Here is a 9522-nt window from a genome sequence, read left to right on the forward strand (position 1 = left end):
GGATATATGTATATGTATAACTGATTCACTCTGTTATACAGCAGAAACTAACACACCATTGTAAAACAATTATACTACAATAAAAATGTAAAAAAAAAAAATAAAAGCAATGATATCAACAATAATACCATCTATTGAGCACTTACTACATACAGGGCACTCCAATAAGCCCTTTAAATACACAAGCTATTTTAATCATTAAAATAAACCTACAATGTAGGTATTAGGATGCCAACTTTGCAGATAAGGAGGCTAACGAAGGTGAAGTGACTTGTCTAGGAAAGTCCCCAAATTGGGATTTGACTCCAGAGCCCAGTTCCTCAACCCCTATGGCAGTGATTCTTAAGGTTCATCCACATTAGAACCCATTGTAAAAGTACACGTTCCCAGCCCCCAACCCAAGTTGACTGAATCAGGCTGTCTAGGGCTTTGGCCTGAGACCTGCACTCCTACCTTCTGGCATGGGGATTCACTACACAACTGGGGCAGATAGTATTTTCCAAAGATGGCCACATCTATACTTTTATTCCAGGCCACCTGCTTTTCTTGTGATGTGACTGACACTCTTCCATCATGAGATGGGGTTCTAGATCCCCTCCCCTTGAATCTGGATGAGGTCTGTGGTTTCTCCAAGCTGTAAAGTGCAGTGGAAGTGATCCTATGTGACTTCCAAGGCTAGCTCATCAAGAGGATACAGCTTCTGCCTGGTGCATTCTGGTGCCCTTGTGCTCTCCCTCTCTGTGTGCTCACCTTTGAAACCCAGCCACCATGTTGTGAGGGAGCCCAGACTACATAGAGAGGCCCCGTGTGAGTGTTCCAGCTAAGAGACCCAGCTAAAGTGTCAGCCAGAATCAACCGCCAGGCATATGAGTGTCTGAGCCTTCAGCTGATCCCAGAGTCCAGCCTTCAACCCTTCTGGCTGAGGCCTCAGACATTGTGGAGCAGAGGCAAACTGTCCTCATTGTGCCCTGACCCACAGGTTTGGCTTCTGACCCAAGAAACTGTGAGAGATAACACATGGCAGTTGTTTTAAACCACAAAGTTTGAGATAATTTGTTACAAAGCAAACGATAGCTAATAAGGCACCCAAGTTTGAGAGCACTGTGCTGGGTTACACAATTCCCCAAGGCTTGCAGGGCCCTTGGGCAATACCCTACTGTGGCCTGCAACCCTCCACCCTTCGCCCAGGCTGAGCTGTGTATGTGTCCACATGTAGAGCCTGCCAGGCTGTGTACAAAGATCCACTGGCTCTCCTTCTGCTGCAGCCCGTTTTCACAACTTCTGGATAAATAATGCCACAGCTGTAGCAAGATCAGAAAAGAACTAAGGGCCAGGGACTCCTCTGGTGGTGCAGTGGCTAAGAATCCACCTGCCAATGCAGGGGACACGGATTCAAGCCCTGGTCCTGGAAGAACCCACATGTCGCGGAGCAACTAAGCCCGTGTGCCACAACTACTGAGCCTGCGGTCTAGAGCCTATGTGCCACAACTACGGAAGCCTGCGCACCTAGAGCCCGTGCTCTGCAACAAGGGAAGCCACCGCAATGAGAAGCCCGCGCAGCACAACAAAGAGTAGCCCCACTCACTGCAACTAGAGATAGCACACACACAGCAACGAAGACCCAACACAGCCAAAAATAAATATAAATAAATAAAATTTATAAATAAAAAAGAACTAAGGGCCAAGTTCAACTCTGGGTTGAACTCCAGATGGAGTTCAAGCACTTTATCCCAAGTATTTCAGGTGGGGTTGGGGAGCTGGGAGAAAGCTGAAACAGAATGTGTTTGGTAGCGAATACCAGTCTCTCTCCTTGGAGGGATTCATTTGCTCAGGGAGCAAGTCACAGTCGTTTGTAATTGACATCTAGTTTCTATGCAAAAAGAGAGGCAGAGTATAGCAGAGTCTTTGAAGCCAACAGTCTTGAATCTTATCTTGGCTCTAGTTCTCCCTAACTGGGTCAACTTGGGAAAAATCCCTTCACCTCTCTGAAACTCAGTTTCCTCATCTGTTAAATGGGTATACCACTTCATAGGATGATTGTAAAGACTGAGCAAGATAAGCCCTACTAAATCCTTAACAGAACCTCAGCAAATGAGAGCTATTATTAATAAAATAGATGTTCCCAAATTATTTGAAACATCTTAAATCTATTTGGATTAATTTCTGAAATCCACAATGCCTAATCAAAACTAACTGGTTGCTCAACATAACAATTATAGGGCATTGGGGGAAGGAAATGCAGTTCCCTAATTTTCAGCACACATAGGGAAAAAGGTGTTTTAGTCTGCTCACGCTACTATAACAAAATACCATAGGCTGAATTGTTTAAACAGTATAAATTTATTTCTCACAGTTCTAGAGGCTGGAAAGTCTAAGATCAAGGTTCAGTAGGGTTCAGTTTCTGGTGAGGAATTTCTTCCTGGATTGAAGATGGCCACCTCCTTCTCATTGTATACTCATGATGTAGACAGAGAGAGAGAGGAAGCTGTCTTTTCTTATAAGGGCACTAATTCCATCATGAGGGCTCCACCATCATGACTTCATCTGAACCTAATCCCTTCCCAAAGGCTCTCCAAATACCATAACACTGAGGGTCAGAGCTTCCACATGTGAATGGTGGCAGGGACACAAGTCATCTTAACCCTTGTCATTCCCAAGGGCAGCATCACCCTAAGGTACCTTCATGCCACCTTGGGCTTCTGGGAACAAAATGGAATTTGGTGAGCTTTTATTCTGACATCTTCCTGACCTTCTTGATAGGTTGCCTTGGAGAGCTGGCTATTGACTTCTTTAAGGTCTAAGATGGTCATCTTTGAGAGCTAGATAATTACAATGCATCCTCTCCTTACACAAGAGTGCGTGTATTTCCAGGGACTTTTGAGGATCATTAGACCACATATTAAGAAGCCTTGCAGAGGTAGATTTAATTCTGAGCACTGCAGGGCCATGCAGAGTTGTGCCAGACAGAGCCTTAAGTCCAGAGTGTGGCTGAGGCTGCTTATGAGCCCCCAGGCATTATTTTTGAGGTCTTCTGTGTGCCACCAACAATTATATCTCCTTCACCCTACAGGTAATCACTATTTTGAATCTTGTTTAGTGATCATTTGCTTTTCTTTATAGATTTTTTTTTACAATTTTTGTATGCTCAAAAAATTTATTAACTGGTTTTACATGTTCTTGAAAATATTTGTATTTTTACACCATGTGTCTGTTCTACTTAACTATTGCCCAGTTGTATTGTATAACTAACAATCCCAAATCAGTAGCATACAACTATCAGCAGTTATTTCTCACCATACCTGTAGGGGTTGGTTGGGTTTTGAGCCAGGTTCAGCTGGTTTGTGGTTTCGGTCCAGGCCTGCTTCATGTGTCTCCCATTCTCCTAGGACCAGTGTCTTTCTGAAGCATCCTCTTCACAAGACAAAAGGCAGGAGCACGAGAGCAAGCCCAACCATGCAAACACTTTTATTATTTTTTTAATTTTATTTTATTATTTTTTTAATACAGCAGGTTCTTATTAATCTATTTTATACATATTAGCGTGTACATGTCAATCCCAATCTCCCAATTCATCCCACTGCCACCACCACCACCACCACCCCGCTTTCCCACCTTGGGGTCCATACGTTTGTTCTCTACATCTGTGTCTCTGGCTTGCAAACTGGTTGATCTGTACCGTTTTTCTAGATTCCACATACATGCGTTAATATACGATATTTGTTTTTCTCTTTCTCACTTACTTCACTCTGTATGACAGTCTCTAGGTCCATCCACGTCTCTACAAATGACCCAGTTTCGTTCCTTTTTATGGCTGAGTAATATTCCATTGTATATATGTACCACAACTTCTTTATCCATTCATCTGTTGATGGGTATTTAGGCTGCTTCCATGTCCTGGCTATTGTAAATAGTGTTGCAATGAACATTGGGGTGCAAGTGTCCTTTTGAATTACGGTTTTCTCTGGGTATATGCCCAGGAGTGGGATTGCTGAGTCATATGGTAATTCTATTTTTAGCCTTTTAAGGAACCTCCATACTGTTCTCCATAGTGACTGTATCAATTTACATTCCCACCAACAGTGCAAGAGGGTTCCCTTTTCTCAACAGCCTCTCCAGCATTTGTTGTTTGGAGATTTTCTGATGATGCCCATTCTAACTGATGTGAGGTGATACCTCATTGTGGTTTTGATTTGCATTTCTCTAATGAGTAGTGATGTTGAGCATCTGTTCATGTGCTTTTAGCCATCTGTATGTCTTTTTTGGAGAAATGTCTATTTAGGTCTTCTGCCCATTTTTTTGATTGGGTTGTTTGTTTTCTTAATATTGAGTTGCATGAGCTCTTTATATATTTTGGAGATTAATCCTTTATCAGTTGATTCATTTGCAAATATTTTCTCCCATTCTGAGGGTTGCCTTTTCATCTTGTTTATAGTTTCCTTTGCTGTGCAAAAGCTTTTAAGTTTCATTAGGTCCCATTTGTTTAGTTTTGTTTTTATTTCCATTACTCTAGGAGCTGGGTCAAAAAAGATCTTGCTGTGATTTATGTCAAAGAGTGTTCTTCCTATGTTTTCCTCTAAGAGTTTTATAGTGTCCAGTCTTACATTTAGATCTTTAATCCATTTTGAGTTTATTTTTGTGTATGGTGCTAGGGAGTGTTCTAAATTCATTCTTTTATGTGTAGCTGTCCAGTTTTCCCAGCAGCACTTATTGAAGAGACTGTCTTTTCTCCACTGTATATCCTTGCCTTCTTTGTCATAGGTTAGTTGGCCATAGGTGGGTGGGTTTATCTCTGGGCTTTCTATCCTGTTCCATTGATCTATATTTCTGTTTTTGTGCCAGTACCATATTGTCTTGATTACTGTAGCTTTGTAGTATAGTCTGAAGTCAGGGAGCCTGATTCTTCCAGCTCCATTTTTTTCCCCTGAAGATTGCTTTGGCTATTCGGGGTCTTTTGTGTCTCCATACAGATTTTAAGATTTTTTGTTCTAGTTCTGTAAAAAATGCCATTGGTTGTTTGATAGGGTTTGCATTGAATCTGTAGATTGCTTTGGGTAATATAGTCATTTTGACAATATTGTTTCTTCCAATCCAGGAACATGATGTATCTCTCTATTTGTTTGTGTCATCTTTGATTTCTTTCATCAGTGTCTTAAGGTTTTCTGAGTACAGATCTTTTACCTCCTTAGGTATTTTTATTCCCAGGTATTTTATTCTTTTTGTTGCAATGGTGAATGGGATTGTTTCCTTAATTTCTCTTTCTGATTTTCATTGTTAGTGTATAGGAATGCAAGAGATTTCTGTGCATTAATTTTGTATCCTGAAACCTTACCAAATTCATTGGTTAGCTCTAGTAGTTTTTTGGTGGCATCTTTAGGATTCTCTATATATATATCATGTCATCTGCAAACAGTGACAGTTTTACTTCCTCTTTTCCAATTTGTATTCCTTTTATTTCTTTTTCTTCTCTGATTGCCGTGGCTAGGACTTCCAGAACTATGTTGAATAATAGAGGCAAGAGTGGATATCTTTGTCTTGTTCCTGATCTTAGAGGAAATGCTTTCAGTTTTTCACCAGTGAGAATGATGTTGGCTGTGGATTTGTCATATATGGCCTTTATTATGTTGAGGTAGGTTCCCTCTATGCCCACTTTCTGGAGAGTTTTTATCATAAATGGGTGTTGAATTTTGTCAAAAGCTTTTTCTGCATCTATTGAGATGATCATATGGATTTTATTCTTCAATTTGTTAATATGGTGGATCACATTGATCGATTTGCGTATATTGAAGAATCCTTGCATCCCTGGGATAAATTTCACTTGATCATGGTGTATGATCCGTTTAATGTGTTGTTGGATTCTGTTTGCTAGTTTTTTGTTGAGGATTTTTGCATCTATATTCATCAGTGATATTGGACTGTAATTTTCTTTTTTGGTAGTACCTTTGTCTGGTTTTGGTATCAGGGTGATGGTGGCCTCGTAGAATGAGTTTGGGAGTGTTCTTCCCTCTGCAATTTTTGTAAGAGTTTGAGAAGGATGGGTTAGCTTTTCTCTAAATGTTTCATAGAATTCACCTGTGAAGCCATCTCGTCTTGGACTATTGTTTGTCTGAAGAGTTTTAATCACAGTTTCAATTTCATTACTTGTGATTGGTCTGTTCATATTTTCTATTTCTTCCTGATTCAGTCTTGGAAGTTTATACCTTTCTCAGAATTTGTCCATTTCTTCTACTTTGTCCATTTTATTGGCATAGAGTTGCTTGTAGTAGTCTCTTATGATGCTTTGTGTTTTTGTGGTGTCTGTTGTAACCTCTCCTTTTTCATTTCTAATTTTATTGATTTGAGTCCTCTCCCTCTTTTACTTGATGAGTCTGGCTAAAGGTTTATCAATTTTGTGTGTCTTCTCAAAGAACCAGCTTTTAGTTTTATTGATCTTTGCTATTGTTTTCTTTGTTTCTATTTCATTTATTTCTGCTCTGATCTTTATGACTTCTTTCCTTCTACTAACTTTGGGCTTTGTTGTTGTTGTTCATCTTTCTCTAGTTCCTTTATGTGTAAGGTTAGATTGTTAATTTGAGATTTTTCTTGTTTCTTGAGGTAGGATTGTATTGCTGTAAACTTCCCTCTTAGAACTGCTTTTGCTGCATCCCAAAGGATTTGGATCATCGTGTTTTCGTTGTCATTTGTCTCTAGGTATTTTTTGATTTCCTCTTTGATTTCTTCAGTGACCTCTTGGTTATTTAATAACGTATTGTTTAGCCTCCATGTGTTTGTGGTTTTTACGTTTTTTCTGCTGTAATTCATTTCTAATCTCATAGCGTTGTGGTCAGAAAAGATGCCTGATATGATTTCAATTTTCTTAAATTTGCCAAGGCTTGATTTGTGACCCAAGATGTTATCTATCCCGGCAAATGTTCCATGTGCACTTGAGAAGAAAGAGTAATCTGCTGTTTTCAGATGGAATGTCCTATAAATATCAATTAAATCTATCTGGTGTATTGTGTCCTTTAAAGCTTGTGTTTCCTTATTAATTTTTTCTCTGGATGATCTGTCCATTGGCTTAAGTGAGGTTTTAAAGTCCATCACTATTACTGGGTTACTGTCAATTTCCTCTTTTATAGCTGTTAGCATTTGTCTTATGTATTGAGGTGCTCCTATGTTGGGTGCATATATATTTATAATTGTTATATCTTCTTCTTGGATTAATCCCTTGATCATTATGTAGTGTCCTTCCTTGTCTCTTGTAACATTCTTTATTTTAAAGTCTGTTTTATCTGATATAAGTATTGCTCCACCAGCTTTCTTTTGATTTCCATTTGTATGGAATATCTTTTTCCATCCTGTCACTTTCAGTCTGTATTTGTCCCTAGGTCTGAAGTGGGTCTCTTGTAAACAGAATATATATGGGTCTTGTTTTTGTATCTATTCAGCGAGCCTGTGTCTTTTGGTTGGAGCATTTAATCCATTCACGTTTAAGGTAATTATCAATATGTATATTCCTATTACTGCTTTCTTAATTGTTTTGGGCTTGTTTTTGTAGGTCTTTTTCTTTTCTTGTGTTTCTCACTTAGAGAAGTTCCTTTAGCATTTGTTGTAGAGCTGGTTTGGTGATGCTGAATTCTCTTAGTTTTTGGTTATCTGTAAAGCTTTTGATTTCTCCATTGAATCTGAATGAGATCCTTGCTGGGCACAGTAATTTTGGTTGTAGGTTCTTCCCATTCGTATCTTTAAATATATCGTGCCACTATCTTTTGGCTTGTATAGTTTCTGCTGAGAAATCAGCTGTTAACCTTATGGGAGTTCCCTTGTATGTTATTTGTCATTTTTCCCTTGTTGCTTTCAGTAATTTTTCTTTGTCTTTAATTTTTGCCAGTTTGATTACTTTGTTTCTTGGCATGTTTCTCCTTGGGTTTATCCTGCCTGGGACTCTGTGCTTCCTGGACTTGGGTGGCTATTTCCTTTCCCATGTTAGGGAAGTTTTCAACTATAATTTCTTCACATATTTTCTTGGGTCCTTTCTCTCTCTCTTCTCCTTCTGGGACCCCTATAATGTGAATGTTGTTAGGTTTAATGTTGTCCCAGAGTTCTCTTAGGCTGTCTTCATTTCTTTTCATTCTTTTTTCTTTTTTCTGTTCCATGACAGTGAATTCCACCATTCTGTCTTCCAGGTCACTTATCCATTCTTCTGCCTCAGTTATTCTGCTATTGATTCCTTCTAGTGTATTTTTCATTTCTGTTATCGTATTGTTCATCTCTGTTTGTTTGTTCTTTAATTCTTCTAGGTCTTTGTTAAACATTTCTTGCATCTTCTCAATCTTTGCCTCCATTATTTTTCTGAAATCCTAGATCATCTTCACTATCATTAATCTTAATTCTTTTCCTGGAAGGTTGCCTATCTCCTCTTCATTTAGTTGTTTTTCTGAGGTTTTATCTTGTTCCTTCATCTGGTACATAGCCCTCTGCCTTTTCATTTTGTCTGTCTTTCTGTGAATGTGGTTTTTGTTCCACAGGTTGCAGGATTGTAGTTCTTCTTGCTTCTGCTGTCTGCCCTCTGGTGGATGAGGCTGTCTAAGAGGCTTGTGCAAGCTTCCTGATGGGAGGGACTGGTGTTGTGTTGCTGGGTGGGTGTTGCTTTGATGGGCAGAGCTCAGTAAAATTTTAATCTGCTTTCTGCTAATGGGTGGGGCTGAGTTCCCTCCCTGTTTGTTTTTTGCCTGAAGCGACTCAGCACTGGAGGCTACAGGCTCTTTGGTGGGGTTAATTGTGGACTCTGGGAGGGCTCATTCCAAGGATACTTCCCAGAGCTTCTGCTGCCAGTGTCCTTGTCCCCGCAGTGAACCACAGCCACCCCCACCTCTGCAGGAGTCCCTCCAATACTAGTTGGTAGGTCTGGTTCAGCCTCCTATAGGGTCACTGCTCCTTCCCCCTGCTTCCTGATGCGCACACTACTTTGTGTGTCCCCTCCAAAAATGGAGTCTCTGTTTCCCCCAATCTTGTCAAAGTCCTGCATCAAATCCCACTAGCCTTCAAAGAATGATTCTCTGGGGATTCCTCCTCCCATTGTCGGACCCCCAGGTTGGGAAGCCTCACGTGGGGCTCAGAACCTTCACTCCAGTGGGTGGACTTCTGTGGTATAATTTTTCTCCAGTTTGTGAGTGACCTACCCAGTGGTTATGGGATTTGATTTTATTGTGATTGCGCCCCTCCTACCATCTCATTGTGGCTTCTCCTTTGTATTTGGATGTGGGATATCTTTTTTGGTGAGTTCCAGTGTCTTCCTGTCAATGATTGTTCAGCAGTTAGTTGTGATTCTAGTGCTCTTGCAAGAGGAAGTGAGCACACGTCCTTCTAATCCACCATCTTGAACCAATTTCCCATCCATGCAAACACTTTTAGCATTAGCTTATGTCTCACCCACCAACATCTCAGTGGCCAAAGCAATCATATGACTTAGTTTAAAATTCAGAAGTGAGGAATTCCTCTCTGCCTACCCTGAGGCATTGGGAAAGGTGTGGGTCTGTAACACAA

The sequence above is a fragment of the Eschrichtius robustus genome, chromosome 16 (genome assembly GCF_028021215.1).
Source record: "Eschrichtius robustus isolate mEscRob2 chromosome 16, mEscRob2.pri, whole genome shotgun sequence".
Classification (NCBI taxonomy): Eukaryota; Metazoa; Chordata; class Mammalia; order Artiodactyla; family Eschrichtiidae; genus Eschrichtius; species Eschrichtius robustus.